General features: G+C 37.8%; 1 long non-coding RNA gene across 1 annotated transcript in view; it reads right to left on the reverse strand.

The window, feature by feature from the left end:
• Nucleotides 1–20,012, reverse strand: part of LOC112915050 (uncharacterized) — a 260,526-nt gene that overhangs the window by 137,883 nt on the left and 102,631 nt on the right. Inside the window, exon 4 of the long non-coding RNA XR_011994905.1 lies at nt 683–771. This is a non-coding gene — a long non-coding RNA (uncharacterized lncRNA). The remainder of the gene's footprint in view (nt 1–682; nt 772–20,012) is intronic.

The raw sequence follows: 20,012 nt of genomic DNA on the forward strand, positions 1-20,012 counted from the left end.
TTTGATCTGGATATTGGTATATTAGCCTATATATTTAGATCTTAAGAGGACCTTCAGTATGTTTTTTTCTGCCAAGGAAAGTGGAAGAGAAGTTATGTTCCCCAATATCCATTCTCCTTTTTTTCCAAGTTTTTCTAATTTTAATTTTCTGACCAGGACACATGGCCATTTGTCTTGAAACTGTTTTTTTTCCCATTCTCCCTTCTAGTCAGTGACTATGTATGGGCCAGTGAGGCACTGCAAAAATATGTGCAACTTCTGGATTATTTCCTTAAAGATAAAGCTGCTTTCCTAGTGCATCCTAGTTTCTCTTATGCTTGGCCAAGAACAGCAGCTGAAGCAAATCTTAGATTTAAAGATGGAAGCCACCTGTTGAAGATGATGTAGCCACTGACCAGAGTTTTTGGGGAACACACACTGATCAGAAGAGAGAAATTTTCTTCTGTATAATTCAATTTCCTGCATTGTGAAGTTTCTGTGCAATAAATCTCTGGCCTATACCTTAGCTAATAGAGGTTGTGGTACCATAAGAAAACACATGTGGCATCATTGGAATGGTTGAGTTGTAGATCATTTGTACACAAATGCCATAGGCTGGGAAGCTAATAACCTTTGTTATGGCATGGCATGGCAGGATATTTAGTAAAACTGTCAACTACAAAGAAAGGAAGGCCATACTTACAAATTCTGTCGCTCTAAGGGAGATTATAAGAAAAAAGACTATCTGTCCTTTAGCTGTCCCCTTGATAATTGTAGTGCAATGAATATGTTCTGTGGATGTAGAAAAAAAAAAAGAAATGAACAGGCTATTGTCACCAATTCCTCAATATCTGTTTCTCTTTTATTTCTTTTAGCAGTTTATGCATGTTTATGGCACAAATGTAGACACAATGGTTCCCAGGAAAACTACCTTTCCTCACATCGCTCGCAATTTAGGGTAGCCATATGCTTGTTTGGGCCAAGAGAATGTGAATAGATGTCATGTATAAGTGAGAAAGTAAACCAATGAACATTGAAAGCTGTCCCTATTACAGGGAAAAATGCTAAAACTAAAAGAGAAAAGTTTATCCCATTATTCCCATTATGACATAATGGGATAAACCACAGTTTCCCACTGAAGTTTTAAATTATGGTAAAATTATCTCTAAAATGTCATCAGATTTCCACAGTGAACTAACAACCAGTTGATAATCCAGATTACTCTTACAATTTGAGTTACTCCTGATTTCTAATTTTAATCCAATTAGAGGGAAAAGTATTCGATTTGGAATTTTTTGTTCTTTTTGTTTCTTCATGTTTCACAGATTGAGCATAAATATGAAAAAAAAGGCCTGCTAACAACTATGTAATTAATCCAAATTAGTTTTTGTCAGTTCAAATATTTGAACATCTACTCTTGACATTAAATTCCTTATTTTTACTGATTTTTAGAACTTATCAATATCCTTTTTTCTCTGTCATGCCTTATTTAATTATATGTTTTTCTGCATCTTAAATTACAAGACTTACTCAGTGTGTTCCTTTAAAATTTCATAGAAAACCACAGGTACAGATGGTCCATTACTAGCAATAAAAAGGCAAATTAAAATTATGCAAAACCCTTTGGAAAGCAATTCATTCCACAGCTATCTCAAAAAAAGTGTCTGTGTTTAAAATCTAATGTGATAAGACTTCCTGCTGATACAACAAGTCATCCTAAAAGAAGTGTTGTATCATCTGAATTATCTGTTTTTGGCAAGAAAGAGAGACTACCTAATTGATTTTAATAAACAATAGCTATGAATAGGATTTCAGTCTGTCACGGTTAGTTCCTAATTCTTTATATGATTTGATAGACAGTGACATTCAAAACCACAAATTCCTGAATCTTGTATCTACTATCTATTAATGTCTTCTAGTGTTATAATAGAACTTTTCTATTATCTAGAATTATTATGCTTGGATAATATCTCTGTAGAGATTGTGGCTTAAGAAGCTTTGTTGAATGGGGCATTGCAATGGATACCAAAAAATTTTGAAACCAAGATACACACGGGTTCAAATCTTCCCTTCCCTTTTTGTTATTTGTATCTGTTTGAGAATATCTCTTAATCTTATTTTTCACGTATAAAATGATAACAATTAACGACAAGTCTTTAAAGAGTTGTAAAGAGTATCATTATAGATGTGAAAATACTTCATATATTTTAAAGCCCAAGCAAATATTAATTAGTATTGCACGTCTAGATTGGGAAGAGAAGAGGAAAGATAAATCAAGAGACTTTGCTTTAAAATCTGATACAGCTGATTTCCTTTGAGCTAATTTTCTTAGAAGGGTAAGAAACAACATGAAAAAAAAAAAAAACAACTTGTATCAACAGAAGAGAGGAGAAATGACAGAACTTTGTGAAAAGGAATAGAAGAGGTGAATCAAGGAACAAATAGAAGAAAGACCCAGTGAAGGAAGAAAGGAGAAGGGAAAATTTCTCATTTATTTATGAGGAAATAAATAAAGCCTTCTCCATGGATGCCTTGTCAGAATATTAACATGGAAGAAGAAAGACTACAGCCCTGTAAAGAATTCTGATAGATTACTGTCCTGCAGAAATTTATTCTGTCAATACTCCCAACTGGGATCTTATCTATATAAGTGAAAAGATTAAGTTAAAACTATGAAAGACAAATCCTGTTCTTAAAGTAATTAGCCAGTAGATGCGGAAATGTCATACTTCAATGAGAATTTATTTTTTGGAGATTGAAGGACCAGAGTTACCTCAAGCAAGGAGCATAATCAGATTATATCTGATCAACAAAGAAGAAAGCAGGGTACCTCCAAATTTCAGGAGCAGCTGTGTGGTAATTATTCTATAATTAATTTCCTCTGTGTGTGTGTATGTGTGTGTGTGTGTGTGTGTGTGTGTGTGTGTGTTTTCTTCTCAGTATTATTCCTTCATCTTATTCAGCAATTTAAAAGAACCTTAATTTCCTGGAATTTGTTTGGAGTTTATTATGCACTACGATGCTGAGATGCTGAGTTTAAAGCAACTTCCTGTGTTATTTCTTATAATGCTATAGTTGAATTGCATTCCTTGCACAAAATCTGAGGTTAAAAAAAAAAAAAAACAACTGAGGGTAAACCAATCTATATCCATAGCACAAAAGGTACTGTGTACTGAACAATCTCATTTCTATTATGACTATGGAGTTCTGATATGAAGCCAATCGAAAAAAGAGTATTTTTCCCAGAGCCCATTTTCTCTTTGCTTATCACTTAAAGCCCTTTGAAAGATTTCACAGGGATTAATAGTCAGCACCCGGGGAGGAATTGGGGCTGTTTCAGCCCTGTGAGCTAGGCTGACAGAGACTTCATTCTTCAGCGTTCTGGGGTACCAGGCACACATCTTTAGCCTTCATCACCATCCTAAAGAGATGAAAGCCCCTTGAAGTCAGTGGGAGATTCATTTTAAAATTAGTTCTGTAGGAAACACAGTAATTTGAGAAACTAGGCTGCAGACAGTATTTGAAGAAGGCAGACATAATTGTGTCCAGTAACACAACTTTTTATTTAAACTCTAGTGTTGGTGTGGGTGGCTTGTGTGTGTGTGTGTCAGAAGGCACTGTGGGAAATGTGCATTTGAGTCCTTGCTATGCTTCATTAACTTCCATTGTTCAGGAAGCCTCTCAACATTTGTTTGTACAGTACCTGTGTTCATGTAAGTTTGCATAAATATCAAAGGCAATGTCCATCATGACAGACTGAGAGTAAGCGCTCTTGTGCTTATGTGTATCTGTGTCCTCCAAATAAGGTTTGTTTATGTTAGTTTATGGCATGGGCTTCATTGAAAGCACCTGATATATCAAAAGGGGCTTCGGGGGGTTTGAGACTGGATTTTTTTTAAAGAATTTAACAGCAGGCAAATATAAGAAATATTGTGCATTGAGAAAAGATCAGGACATGTTGCCATCTCATACCTCAAACTTCTAGCAATGGCTGAGTTGGATGAACACAGTCCACTGTGTGTGGACTCCTGGTATCTTCCCCTGGCTATGTAGCAGGACGTGGGGGGGTGGTATCTGAGATTTCCCAGTAATTGATATGTCATGCAAAACCACATTATTTCAGTCCTATATCCCATCATGGACCAGTCTGCTTTCACAGAGGTATGTAACCCTGCTTCTCCATTTCTTTCTTAGAATCAGTTTAGTAATTGCAGGGAAGTGTCTCCAAAGGGTGAGTTCTGGGGGAGAATTGTAATCAGCAAGAGAGACTCTGGGGAAGAAATTATAAAAGACATCTTCACAGATGCTTGCTCTAAAAGCAAACACAGGTGGTTGTGAGAAATAAAATGCATAGGTCTTCAGTAACTGTTATTAGTAAGCTGCCAATCATTTTTAAAATCTAACCTGATGTCTCTGGTTGCAGCTAGCCCACTTGGAAAAGAGGAATAAAATAAAACTCAAGGATTAACATGACTGTATGTTGATGTATTTCTCCAACTTGGCTTCTTGCAGAATTTGAGTCCAAGGAGGATTATGAAAGGAGAGGAGAGTTACTCTGAGAAGAGCGGGCCATTGTGAAGGGCTCGGCAGTTAGAGTCTCTATCTAGCATGTGCCTATCACAGAGGCAGGAAATAGAGCAACAAGTGGTTCAGTGTTACTGCCCGGATGTGGCAAGAGATTAGGCTGGAGAGTCGGAAGTCTTAGCTATCATAAGTATATTTACAGAAATGCACAGATACATGTATCTGCAGGCTAGTGACACAAATATGTGTACAGAGACAAGTAAGCATATCTCCTAAAGATCTTTAATTTGCTCCCACATTCCCTTGCATCTAAGTCTCTCCAAGCACAAGAGTTTCGTGATTTACTTACTCTTTGACTTCTCTCATCTCATAGCTCCTTGCATGATGCTTGCCCTGTGGCGGGCTCTCCGTCAAGGTATGTTTTCCTACATCGTGGCCAGAGTGTTTCTAAACAGTTCGGATTTCAACTTTGGGGATGGCAGTGCAGTTAATATGCATGGGCACATTAAACTTATAAAGAAAAATCAGAGTTCTTAAAAAAAAAAAAAAGGAAAAGAAAAATCAGAGTTCTTGACCACTTCAATTGGACACATTTGCAATTAGCCAAGAGGCTTGACTCTCACAATAGGCCAGGGACTCGGCTAGGCTCCTTGAAATCATTATTGCATTTCCTGCTCATTAGCCCATTGCTTAAAGGATCACATGACTTGTTTGTAGAAGCAAATATATTTAGGATAATAAAGAAAGAGCTCACCCTAAGAGGGGAGAAAAAGATATGAAAGCTTGAGACAAGGACAGGGATCCAAGTCTGGAGACAGCAAAAGTGTTTGTAAATACAGCAGGAAAATACAAAGCGTAGAAATAAATGTGTGTTACCACTAGAGTCAATCTAGTTTTCTCTAACGGAGTGCTGTACATTGGATCAGCTGAATTACATAGATCAATGTTATCAAAACCTTTAAGAAAAATTATATCATGATAATATTTCTGCCATGTCACATATGCCTTTCCCTTGGAGAAGTTAATTCCCAAAAGGCGCTTACTGTTTTATTCTTTAAGTCAAGATGGCAGGATAAATCAGACTGTAATATTAACAGCTGGCTCTGAGTTCTCCTTAGGGAGAAAACTAACTTTGTTTAGGAAAACACCTTGATATGTTGCTTTAGATGTGTGAACCCTGAGGGCATGTTTTGGAAGACTCTCAGGAGAAAACAAAAGATAAATCTATCTGTTCAAAATTTTAAATAGGAATTTAAAAGAAAACAAAAAATAGGAGAGGGCAAAAAGCTAAACCTTGCTCCTTGAAAGAGACAGACAGAGACAGGGACAGAGATAGAGACAGAGAGATCAAAGGACATGGTAGGAGGCTCAGATGTTGGGTCTCTGTAATTACTGAGAAATTCCTGGTGGGCAGCTGGCAGCCAAAAGCTTTAGAGAACAGGGCTATCTAATATTCAGTATTAAGCAGTTTAGGAATGATTGCTGCTATACAATCCTCTTCTGTTGCCCCATATCTTGGTAAAGCCCTGTTTGCACCTACAAATGTCTTGTGGGGATGGCATTTTGGAGAAATCAGAGTTGGATACTCCACCTTTAGGTCAGCATAGGGCAGAATCATAAATATAGAATATGAGACACTTACAGGAACAAGCATTCAGTAAGAAGAAAAATTCAACATTAAAAGTAACCATGAGAATATCAGCCACTGGAATCTTGTTGAGAACCTCAGATTTTGCATCCTGAAAGAGGTACTGTTGCAATTTTAAGTAAAACTTGAAAAATAGGTAAGTGATGATAGAATGTATTAATATATTTTTAAAAGATTTTATTTATTTATTCGTGAGAGACACAGAGAGAGAGGCAGAGGGAGAAGCAGGCTCCATGCAGGGAGCCCCATGCGGGACTTGATCCCAGGACCCCGGATCACACCCTGGGCCAAAGGCAGGTGCTGAACCGCTGAACCACCCAGGGATCCCAAAAAGGGACATTTAAAAGGTGAACCAAACACCAAATTCTTCTTAGTACGTTTAGTCATTGACATGAAGTTGTTCTATCAAATGTTTTTAGTCATGGTCACAGATTTAAAAAAAAAAACAGGCTGATAATCTGGGGAAATTGAGATAAAGAATTGACATGAAACATGTATTATAATACATGTCCAGGAATAATTACCATACATAGCATTACCCATCATGCACCGCTAGCCATTTATGTAAAAAAGCAGTTCTTCCACAGTTCTTTTGTAGCATCAGATCTGAGGGAATATAATTCCCCTGCATCGAGCATGATTAGACCATATTTGGAATATCACACTCAGACATTTTAAGAGCATTAAAAAAAGACTAATGTTATTTGACACAACCTCTTACAAGAGCAATTAACGTTCACAGAGTACTTTATGCTGCGCTAAGCATTGTTTAGGTGCTATCTCAAGTCATTCTTACAAAAATCCCATGAAGTAACTATTATTCATATTTATCTCACAAATGAGGAAACTGAGGCTTCGAATAATTTAGAAGAGCTAAGTTGTCTACCCAAGATTACAGTTAGGAGGTAGCAGGTTGACATTTGGGGCTTTATAAGAATTTACCTGTGAATCACCTAACTTGACCTACTAAAAATAGGTGTCAGCTTCATGCATGATTTTGAGGGCCTCTTTCGGAAGTTTCTCACTTACTCTGGCTTTATTTCAACCACCTACTCCTGTGTTCATTTAGCTCATAATGTATTTGACTTTTCCTCTCACCTTTGACTCTATGTTCATTTATTGAATCTGACAACAGATTAGACTATTTGGTTATGATTCCTTAGGGGTATGGCTTGTTTATCCTCTACTCTCTTTCCTCTTAGATTTTTTCAGAATTCATAAACATTGAGAATTTATTATGTACAAGATATTATGTTAGTTTCACAGAGGGGACTACAAAAAGAAAACAGAGATAGTAGTTATGATTTATTTATTTATTTTTAATTTTTTTAGTAGTTATGATTTAATTGTGTATTTTAGAGAGCTTGTCTCTATGGTTTTGGGGCGGGTACTCTCAAACTTATGAGACATAAGACAAATCAAAAATTGAATGGTAGAGGCTATCATATTAAAAGGAATGATCTAAACACTTGAGTCTCTGTTTGTGATGTTTACCAGAGCAAATCCCAGCCTAGCGAGTCATGGGCACACAAGCATTAATCCTGACATCCTGAAAGTCCCAGAGTCCCAGAGTTCTACTGTGGTCACCTGTTTGTTCTTGGACGTGACTATGACCTGAGCCTTCTGGGCATCTTTGCACAGTTTAAATCCTAGACCTGTGTGAAGATTTAAGAGAGGTCTCATTTTTTTCAGCAACAGAAATAGATTTATTCCCCTTCTGTCCTGGATCCTTCTATTGTCCAGTTGGTCAAACTGAGGAATCTGTTTCTGGAATTCTCTTGTCTGTATGATACTGGGTTTTACTTGGTGAGGGAGGAGGGAAGCATGGGGAGAGATTTGGGAGGCAATGAGTTGATTATTATTCTTGGAAGGTCTTCATGATTGGGTATAGTACCAGTTGCTAGTTGCTGATGTGTCTGGTGGTTTCCTGCTTGTCCTTTGTTATATGTCCCTCTAGATCTAGTCCTTCATCCTGGCTGCTGGACATCCTGATCAGCAATGTCCCCAGGACCACCAGCAGATGCCTGAGTATCATCAGAGGTACGCCACATAAAGGCAACAGCTTCCGATAGACCTCCCCACCAATGTCCCTTGCACAGCCTACTTCTGTGGCTGGATTCACCCGGCATCTCAGATTCTCAATGTAAGCTTCAACTTGTCCCTGACACAAGAGGTTGTGTCAAATAACTTCCCCAGCTCCTCCAGAACTTATGTTAAGACCTAATTCTTATATAATTAAATCCTGTGGTTCTGTGATCTTGACAGAACCCTGGTTAATTCAGACTCTTAGAAGTATAGTGTTTCCATCTCAGAAACCTAAGGCATGTGACAATAGCTTGGAAATTGGTGGCAGGTGGAAGCTGGAAAGACATCAAGAAATCCATAACAAAAGGCTAGGAAAATGGCCAAGACATTCTAGAGGTTGGAGAAAGGATAACCCATGTTATATCACACACACACACACACACACACACACAAATTGTCAAAAAAAACTTGCCTACAATAATGTGGAAGTCAAAAAATTTACCCTGTGAATTTGTGGGCCCAACTATCCATCTCCATCTGCACATAGGATGCAGGGAGTGCTAACTGGCTTCTTTTTAGCTGCATGTAAAAGGTATAGGAAGATAGACACGGGTTCAAGAAAGAAACTTTCTGTTTGCAAGGTGAATGTAGAAGAAATATGGAAGTGCCAGGATTTATTAGGCTGGAAAATAAAATGATCTTTCATTCCATTTATTGCCTTCAGTAAAAAAATTCTCAAGGTGAAATGAGACCTGAGACCAGCAATCAGGTCAAGGGTTTATCTCTAAGAAACCTTGTTAAGACCTTGCAATATTTAAGATAATATCAAACATATAATGCAGGCAATGTGTGGAAGAACAACTCTGCCAACCTACAGAATTGTAAGAAATAATAAGTCATTATATTTTTAAGTCACTTAAAGTTTTGGGGTGATTTGTGGTGCAGCTCTCAAGTTCAAGAGTTATCTCTAATTAATTTCATTAAAATAATACATGTTATACCAAAATCTACTCCATGCATAAATCTAAACATGGCAGGCAGCCTGGGTAGCTCAGTGGTTTGGCGCCTGCCTTTGGCCCAGGGCGTGATCCTGGAGTCCCGGGATCGAGTCCCGCATCAGGCTCCCTGCATGGAGCCTGCTTCTCCCTCTGCCTGTGTCTCTGCCTTTCTCTCTCTCTCTCTCTCTCTCTCTCTCTGTCTCTCATGAAGAAAAAAAAATCTAAACATGGGGAGTATGACTGTCTCTTTCCCTTTACTCTAGATAAATTAAATAATTTAGTTTTCATTAAGATATTACTTATATTACAATTTGTAACCGAATTTCTGCAACCATTACCCTAAGCAATTCTTGATAACGATGTACTCCTTGCAGATAATATGTTTTATTATAATGGAAGCTTTTCTAGTGTACCCAGTGGTTGAAAACATCATCATTGGACACATTGGACACAATAGTGTGAATTTGAATTCCTTGATATCGAACAAGTTAACTTCTCTGAGCCCCAGTTTCCTCATCTATATAATAACATATGTTTCTCAGGGTGTTGTAAAGAATAAGTGAAGTTATCCCCAGGATAGAAGAATGCCTCATATATATTTGCTATCCTTAGTTCTAAGACAATGATTTACCCCCAAGAATGAGAGACAAGTGAGATCAGACGTCCATCCAGATTCAAAAGAAGAGCTCAGTTCTGGCCTTAAATGAAAGTAGGAATGCATGGTTGCAAATATGTTGATCTTACAAAAGCAATCCAGAGAGTAGACCTACAAATGGGACATTCTCCTTCCTTCTGGACATCTAGCAAGAGAGATATATTTGCTATCAATAGTGGAAAAGCCAGGAAATTATCAGATGAGTTTACACTGGTCTGGACTACATATATGGAAACATCCAATGATTATTTGCCCTGGCCTTATAAAGACTGATGTGAAAAACTGGGCAAAAATAGAAGAAATGATTTTCTTTATTGCTTCCCACCCATTTCAATTTTTAATAATTTTTTTATTAAAAATTTTTTCCAGTTTGCTTTTCTTAAGTATTCACATTTTTAGATTTTTTTTCTTAGAAATGGAACCATTGACCTAAAATCTTAATATTTATTTATTCTTGGATTATTCATTTCAAAAATATTTGTTAAATGTCTTCCTATGTTCTGCTCTCTGTTAGATGTGGAAATACAACAGTGAATAAGAAAGACATGTTTTTTGTCCTCTGGTAATTTCAGTTCGGTTAAAAATACTCAGTTAATTACCAGGAAATTATTGTATATTATTATGAGTATTGCCATAGAGGAACTCTATGTTGCTCTTGAAGCTCAAAGAAAAAGTCTATGTCCCTAATATGGGTATCAGGGAAAGTCATATTCATATGAGAACTAAAGGATAAATAAGAGCCAAGCAAAGAAGAGATGCAGTATTGGATGCCGTGAAAAGGAAGTGGGTAAAAAAACACCAGGGGAAAGGAAGCATAGCACATCTGACTTGTAGATGAAGAAGAGAAGTCCGTGTGGCCAAAGAAGCAATTGCAGAGATACCTAGTTGCTAAGTCACGAACAGCGTATGAACCTTATTATGAAGCCCCCTCTTCACCTGGAGAGCAATGGGGACCTTCTAATGGGTTTGGAGGAAGGCTTTAGATCTTTAAATAATCACTCTGGAGGGGTGAAGAGTAGTTTTGAAAAGAACTAGAAGAAAAACGGAGGCTTGGAGTTTTGCCAGGAACCCGTCTTGGGATACAGGTAAGGGAACTATGCTAAAACAGAATAGACAGAAAGAAAGGTAGGTGAGTTAGTGAGTTATTATAAAATAGACACCATAGAACTTGTTGCTTAATTAGACATGGGACATAACTGAAACAGAAAAATTTCAGGCATTTGCAACTATACAAATAGTGACATTCTTTCATGAGATAGAGCATCCAGAAACAAGAGAAGAGGAACAGGTGTGCAGGATATGATGGTTAATTTACTTCTGGATCTAAAGACATCCAAGTTTGAATGTTCAACATGTCATTGATTATAGTAGTCTGGCTTTCAGGGAGAAATTTGGCCACTACAAGTGGAAAACGTTTACTCAGTTATCCAAATGTTTTCTTCTGATGATCATCTATTTTGAAATTGGCATTAGAGAGACCAAATAACTGGATATTTAAATGAACTTTTCCTCTTTTTGCATGAGTTGTGTGATCCAAAGCCTGTGGATCTCAGGTACAAACAGCCACCACATCAGATTTCCAATTGATAAGAGTTGATGATTTACCTCGTCACTTACTTAACCTGTGTATTTCTCTTAGAACCAGAACATACATAGAGATTTTCGAACTAGTCCAAAAAATTGATTGATTATTTTTAAAATTCTTAAATATGATAAATTTTAAGTAAGGGGGGGATGAATTGCTTAAGCAGATTGACTCTCAATTAGCAAAACTTTTTGCTCATCACTATATTGAGCTCAGTTTGTAATAACATTACGGAAAATGCAGATGGAAGGTTATCAGTGCTCCCTAAAATATGTGTGTTATGTTTTCTTTCTCTTTTTTTCTTAAATAACAGAGGACTTACTATAATCAGGCTGGATGTTTTGTTTATGGTTTTTGTTTTGTTTTGTTTGTTTTCATGATGAGGTTATGCACAGGCAAACTGTAGGTGAAGAAAATTGGCTGACCGGTATATTTCTATGGCAGAGGTGCTTTTCATTAATGAGGAAAATAAAGAAATTCATTCATTGTGTTTAGAATGAATTATTTCCAAAAACAAATGGCAAAGAGTGCCATCTCAGTAGAGGCAAATGAAAAGCTTCTAGAATGATTTAGAGATGGGAGAAAAAAATTCACACATGTTCATGGTTAAGAAGTCAAAGTGTTTGAGGAAGGAGCCTCAGCCAGCAAAGTTGCAGAGCTGTTTCAGGGCCTCTGCTAGTTTTTTCACACTTGAACAAAACAAAACGAAACAATAGCTTGGCAGGTGTAGAAATTTAGACATATAGCCTTTGATGTGAAATCCTGGAAGAGTCAGGTCCACCTTCATGCAGTTATCAATATCATTGGATAAGGTCTATCCTTCAGCCCTCCTGGAAAAATCTAAAGGTGGCATCTGGAAAAGTAAGTGCCTTACATCACAACCCATCTTACTTGGCTTTGCTGGCACAGCAAGTATATGAACTGTGCAGTCTTTCTTACAAATGATTGATCACAATTCTATCCTTGAAAATTCACCTAAAGTATACTTCCAGAATTTCTTTAGATGAAAGCTATTTAAATAATGGACTATTTATAACTATAGAAATATTTGCGATCATAGGCTTGAGAAAAGAAAGGGCAAAAATTGGAGAAGATGAGCGAGGGATTAAGGAAATGGTGATGTCAGTGACATCAAATAAATTCATGAGCCATGCATTCCTTGAGGCTTGGCTTACCTTTCTAAAATATCAGGTGTGCTCCAGATAATGGCAGAAGTCTTTTACGATCCTGGCTAAAGTGATTAACACCTACAAATACCGTTTTGGAGTCGTATGTAGTCTAAGAAGAAGGAACTCATGATCAAAATACGATGTATAATTGTGCACATACTAGCTGTGTAATTGTAGGCAAATTACTTCTCTCAATCAATTTCCTCATCTTAAAAGTGGAAATTGTAATGCTCACATTTGCAAGGTTACTGTCATTATTTAAGTTATGCCATTCTGTCTATACTACCTGAGCTGGGATAGTGAGCTAGGTTCCTGGCACTTATTTAAAACCACCAAATAAACCTGGCATGCATTACTGAATGGCAAATAATTGGAAACACATTTGATGCATGTATAGTTGGAGAAAAATTCATTGTGAAGCCCAAGACTACAAAAATATTTCAAGCTTGCAGTAGCCTTGTCTGGTTGCATGTAACCCCTCCCTCAAACTCTGGGCAAATAATGTGAAATAATTATTCTTTTTCAAAGGCAATTTTAGGTGGGAAAAATGAGAAGTTTTGTTTTTTGCATATATATCTAGTATACTGTAGGTCTTCCATAAACTGTTTTTAAAATAATAATAGAAGCTGAGTCATCAAGAGTTAAATATTCAGTACATAATAAATATATAAAATAAGTATATTCACTGTGTGTGGATTATCTCATTAATATCCTATGAGGTAGGTACAATTATCAACACTACAAAAAAATTAGATAACGTATCTAAATCCTGGAAGCTAATATATGGGAAAGTCAGACTTCAAACTCAGGCCATTTCATTCCTAAATGTACATACTTAGCAACTATGTCGTACTAAAAAGTAAAATCATGGGTTTTACACAACTTCTAGATTCATGTAGTTGCCTGAACACCTGGAAGAACAAAGAAAGCCCAGGAAAAAGCAACACAGAGACATTCAGAACCCAGAATTGTCCTGTGAGAAGGACACTGCAAGCCCATGGTCACTGCTAGAACTCCCTTCTGCTTCACTCAAGCAGTCTCAGAATATTTCAAAGCCTTCTCTGCATTTCTGTATTCAAAGTGCTGTGTCCTTATGAGACATGTATGATTGGTCAAGCCTGAGTTACATGTGTAAATCTTGGCTCTGGGGAAGCAAAAGGAGAGGTTTTCATGCTTTGGGATTCAGTTGAAGGAAGCTGAATCATAACTTCCATTGAATCCACAATTTGAATTGCTTCTCTAAAATATGAAAGAATATTTGATGCTGAGCAGTTAAAAAAAAATGTGTCCACAAACTCTGTCACCTAACATGATGAAAATGTTCTTTGTATGGCTAAACAGAGACCTACTGTTTTCCAAGGAAGACAATCCAAGTCTTCGAGCCAGTATCACCACATAGTGTACATGCATCTTCTAGTCCTCTCACATCTCCCCTAAATGGTCTGCAACCTCTAGACCTGCATTTTCCAATAACATAGTCACTAGTCAGATGAGGATAGCTTGTAAGTATCTAAAATAAGGCTAGTGTGAATTGAGATGAGCTATAAATATAAAATATACAATAGACTTTGAAGACATGTGTTGAAGTGTAATATGTTAGGGCTTTTTGATTTTAACTAGAAGTATATTGTTTATTGTAATCTTACTTTTTTTTTTTTTTACTTTTAATGTGAGTACTTGCAATTTTAAAATAACATATGTGGTTCACATGATATTTATATTGGACAGCTCTGCTCCAGACTAAACTGAATAGTTAATATAAGCACTAAGACTAAAATGGCCTACCCACTATATTTGGAGAAATAGGTAGGAAAATATGGAAATTACTTAAAATATATAAATTTATATGCTACACGTACCAATGAACGTGGTGAAGTGCCTGGTTTAAACTAACATTCCCACCAAGAATGACTATGTATAAAATACATTAAAAAAAACCCCATAGAGTGAAAAACTAAAGTTGCAGGGACATGAAAAAATCAAGATCTTAGAAGTAAAATGCATTGAGATGAGCTCAATATTCTCCTGGCAATTTTCCCCCAGGGCAATTGCCAACTCCTAAATCAGAAATGTGCAGAGTGAGACCCTGAGGGGGAAAAAAAAAAGCAGAAAGCAGCCGCTAAGAAGACAAGCAGAGGATGGAGAAATATTTTTTTAATCGTCTCTTGATGCTGGATACATTGAAATCACCATGCTGTGCATCAGATCCTCAGAATTTACTCATCTGATAACTCAAAGTTTGGGTTTTGATTGATATCTCCCATTTCTCCCGTGCCCCAGCCCGTGGCAAGCACCAATCTACTCTTTGTATCTATGAGTCTGGCTTTATTTAGATTCCACATATAAGTAAGATGATTCAGAATTTTTCTTTCTCTTTCTGACATACTCACTTAACATAATGTCCTCAAGTTTTATCCATGTTATCACAAATGGGAGGATTTCCTTTTCTTAATGGCTTAATAATATATCATTGAATATATATGCCACATTTTCTTTACCTATTTCATCCACAAGTGGACACTTAAGTTATTTTCATATCTTGGCTATTGTGAATGATGCTTCAATGAATATGGGGATGCAGATATTTCTTCAAGATAGTGATTTCTTTTGAAGGTCTTTCTTTTTAATATATATTTTTAAAAATTTATTTTAGCAAGAGAAAGAAAGAACAGGAGGAGAGGCAGAAGGAGAGGGAGAGAGAGAATCCCAAGAATGTTCTGTACTCAGCACGGAGCCTCATGGGGGGCTTGATCTCCAAGAGCCGGAGATCATGACATGAGCCAAAATCAAGAGTTGGATGCTTAACCAACTGAGCCACCTGGTCGCCTCCCTTTTAATATTTTCTTGTGGTTAAGGTCAAGTATCAAATTACTTCAGTTTTTACATGTCTAAAAGAGTCTTCATCTAATTTTACATTTGAAAGTTATTTTTTTCTGGGTTAAGAATTCTAGTGTGATATTTTCTATCTTTCAGTACATTAAAGTATATTCAGTTGCGCCACTATCTTCTGGCTTGCATATTCCCAAGAAAATTCTGCTGTCTTCCTTGCCTTTGTCCCTCCACATGTCTTCTTCCTTCTGGCTCCTTTTAAGATTTTTTTCTTTATTACTGTTGTAAGCAGTATTGATAATTGGTTATTATATGTTATATAGCAGTATTGATAATATTGATTATTATATGCTGTGGTGTATTCATCATGTTTTTTGTGCTTCTAGTACTTCAAATTTTATAGTTTTTTTTTCAACTTTACAAAATTTTTAGCCATTATCTTTTCACAAATTTCTCCTCTCAGGCCCCTCTAACCCCAGGTCCTGTTGCCACACACACACACACACACACACACACACACACACACACACATACACACACAGAATTTGTGTTCATTTTCCAATTTGAATAAAGTAAAATTTTAAAACCATTACCATCCACCTAGCCAGGGGACTTAGGCACCTGGGCTGGTGTAACAACCTCATGAGAATTTAGAAGATCTGGGTTCTTATCCTGGATTCTCACTTAAAAGCAGTCATTTGATTACTCTGAGCTTCACTTCCTAACTCTAAAAGAGACAGTTGGGCCAGTTGATGTTTTCCATTTCTGAGCCATAAATAGAATTCTACCCTGAAGTCAATTTACCTAAACGTATACAATAGTTTTAAATTTTTAAACATTTTAAAAAATATTTTCATTTATTTATTCATGAAGAGACACAGAGATGGAGGCAGAGACATAGGCAGAGAGAGAAGCAGGCTCCCTGTGGGGACCCCAGGGACCCCAGGACCCCAGGATAATGACCTGAGCCAAACTGAGCCACCCAGGCATCCCTAACAATTTTTTAAAATCATCAATTAACACTCTTAAGAATCTCCTTTGACCAGTGGATCCCAGTGGTTGTAAAGGATTTCTAGATATTGTTTTAGTCTGGAGTCAATGTCCAATAATTCCCTGAGGTCCCAATAGATCCCTTTTACCAGTATGCAGTTTCCTAAGTAAGTATTTGAACATTCCTTTAGGTAAAGCTACTTCCACAAATATACTTGTGATGTTATTTTAAGGTTCTTCCTGAAGGATGCCCACTCAAACCTTAATCTAAGACTCGGGTCTTAAATTTGAGGAAGAGTCATGATTCTCTAAAAGAGTGACTTAAGTCACCCTCTCTTTTGTCCATTTTACATGTAAAGTAGGACCTGAGGAGGCTGTCCACATATTTAGCTCTGGGAATGTCATAATCATTAATCATCAATAAATCTCTCAGAGGACTATATTCAGACTACCACATAGGCTCTGATGACTATTACAGAAATCATGGCCAACTTGCCTTAGCTGATTAAACACCAAGCCATGATTTTAGCCCTCTCAGAATCCTCCTGTCTCTGATAGAATTAGGGACCCTATTTTAATTGTACCATATCCTGTCTCCCACTTGCATGGTGATGCTTCCTTTACCAGTGTAGATCTTAAGGTTATGGTGAAGGAAGCCATCTGGATCCTCCAACAGAATGTAAGTGGTGGGTGCATGATTATTCAAGCATGATCAATTTATTTTTTACAATTTCTCTCAACATTGTTGTATTTTATCTGGTGTATTATACCAGAGTGGTTTCAGTCATTTTAAGTTCATTTAGGGTGGGCCACAATTGAATCAGAATTTCTATCATTAGAACCACAGCATTGAATTCAGATTCTCTAATAAATTTATCAGCTCTCAATATGTTTATCCAGACCTTTAGAGGAGAATCCTGGACATTCCCATAGTCATTACTAAAATTATTACCAATAGAATTTAACAAACTCTGAGAGCCTTTTGTGTATACATGTCTTCCTTCTGTGTTTAAATTTGTAATTTGTCTTTTAAGTCATGCTGATATTTCCCTCCAATTAAAGTAAAATCCACATAAAAATAGGGCTTTGCCTGTCCTATTCATTGCTGCATGAAGGTGGCATTTAATGAATATTTAGGGAATGAAATAATGAATGAATATTTTGAGTTGTAGGTCTGGGAATAATGGAAGATAGTAAAACAAGAGGAGAATTGACTCCTTGTACAGGTACAATTCTCTCGGGGAGAGACAGTGCAATGCGTTAGCACTTTGTAAAACTTATATGCTGAATTCTCTCTGTGTTAAATCCTAGCTGACACCCAGGATATGTATAATGTGGCTTTTCTTATTACTAAAGATTACTCAGTCATTATATTCATTAGTTTTAATCCCAATGGCTTTTGCTCTCTGCGAGAAGTAGATTAAGTAATAATTTTCTCAATAAGATATAACATTATAAGTTTCTAAATAGATGCAATATTAGCATTCAGAGAAATAGATCTAAGCATTGGAATGATTTGTTTTCAAGCAAGAGCCTTTCTTCTGAAAGTCTTCTTAAACAAGTTTTCTGGTACACGCTTCAAGATGATGAGTAGTGTACATTAAACAACTTCTTTCTGTTATATATTAAGATGATCCTTTTAGGTCTTTTCGCTGCCCTGAAAGATCCTGCAATTTTTCCCAAAGCTAGGATTTCAGAAAGTAAACCTTGCCCTAATGTAGACAATTGCTGTATATTTTAACTCATAACTTCTTAGATGAAAGAAGGTGCAATTTAAAAATTTTTCTTCACAGCTCTTTTTATGAATTAAATTAAAATTGAACTGTAAAGAATAATGCTTTTACGTTTGGCCTAGAAAAATTCTAACCAACAAACCAGACTTAGGTCAATCTCTTATACTTTTACCTGTCAGGTTGCCTGGGCTTGTCCAAGCTGTTTAGTGGTAAAGAAGAATTAATCGTTAATTTAGCTTCATCTGAAATCAAAAAGCACTCCAGTTACCTAGACTACCATTCTTTTCTTACATCAAATAAATATGACAACTTCTATTGTAAATTAAGGAGTGTTTCCCCCTGAAGCCTCTTTCTGGAAACTCCCCTGTTTAGAAGATGATAGTATCTTCAAAAGCATCACCTTCCATGAAATTCCTTTTCCAATCTGGACAATCTTTCCTGTGATTTCTTCTTGGCTAAATTGCTTTTAATTACACTCCCATTTGCTTTTCTTCTCATCTGAATTAAATTTAGCCTTAATATGTTATGTCCTAGCAAGCCATGTAGTTTTATTACTTTTCCAACCTGGATTTCTTTTTTTAGCAGAGAGAAATTTAAATGGCCCATATTTCTTTCCACCTTCATCCTCATCAATGAACATTTCAAATCTGGTTTAAACATATAAAACAGAATAGGGGGGAGGGGCAAGATGGCAGAAGAGTAGGGTCCCCAAATCACCTGTCCCCACCAAATTACCTAGATAACCTTCAAATCATCCTGAAAATCTACGAATTTGGTCTGAGGTTTAAAGAGAGAACAGCTGAAACGCTACAGTGAGAAGAGTTCGCGCTTCTATCAAGGTAGGAAGACGGGGAAAAAGAAATAAAGAAACAAAAGGCCTCCAAGGGGGAGGGGCCCTGCGAGGAGCCAGGCTGAGGCCGGGGTGAGTGTCCCCAGGACAGGAGAGCCCCGTCCCGGAGGAGCAGGAGCTGCACCAACCTTCCCCGCGGAAAGGGGCTGGGAGTTAGAGCAGGACCCAGGAGGGCGGGGATGCCCTCGGGCTCCCTGGGACACTAACGGACACCTGCGCCCCGGGAGAGTGCACCCAGCTCCCTAAGGGCTGCAGCGCGCACGGCGGGACCCGGAGCAGCTCGGAGGGGCTCGGGCGGCAGCTCCGCGGAGGGGGCTGCGGGGCGGGAGCGCGAATCCAACAGCGCAGGCCCCGGGGCACAGGGTGCCGGGACACAGCCCAGGACCCGGCCTCCCCCCGGGACAGGCAGAGGCTGGGAGGGCCCAGGACAGCAAGGTCGCTCCTGCCCCGAGCTGAGCAGATCAGCGGCCCCGCCCCGGAGCCTCCAGGCCCTGCAGACCGAGAGCTCCATAGTTACTGCGGGGGCTGACTCCAGGGCTCCAGAGCTGGCCTCCGCCACTGGGGTTGTTCCTCCTGGGGCCTCACGGGGTAAACAACCCCCAGTGAGCCCTGCACCAGGCAGGGGGAAGAGCAGCTCCCCCAAGTGCTAACACCTGAAAATCAGCACAGCAGGCCGCTCCCCCAGAAGACCAGCGAGACGGACCAGTTCCAGGGGAAGTCAAGGGACTTAAAGTATACAGAATCAGAAGATACTCCCCCGTGGTATTTTTTTTTTTCTTTTTGATTTCTGTTTGCTTCCCCCATCCTTTTTTTCCCCTTTCTTTCTTTTTCTTTCTCTTTTTCTTCTCTTTTTTTCTTTTTCTCTTTTTTTCCTTCTTTCTCTCCTCTCTTTTTCTCCTTTTCCCAATACAACTTGTTTTTGGCCACTCTGCACTGAGCAAAATGACTAGAAGGTAAACCTCACCTCAAAAGAAAGAATCAGAAACAGTCCTCTCTCCCACAGAGTTACAAAATCTGGATTACAATT

The sequence above is a fragment of the Vulpes vulpes genome, chromosome 10, assembly GCF_048418805.1.
Source record: "Vulpes vulpes isolate BD-2025 chromosome 10, VulVul3, whole genome shotgun sequence".
NCBI classification, from domain to species: domain Eukaryota; kingdom Metazoa; phylum Chordata; class Mammalia; order Carnivora; family Canidae; genus Vulpes; species Vulpes vulpes.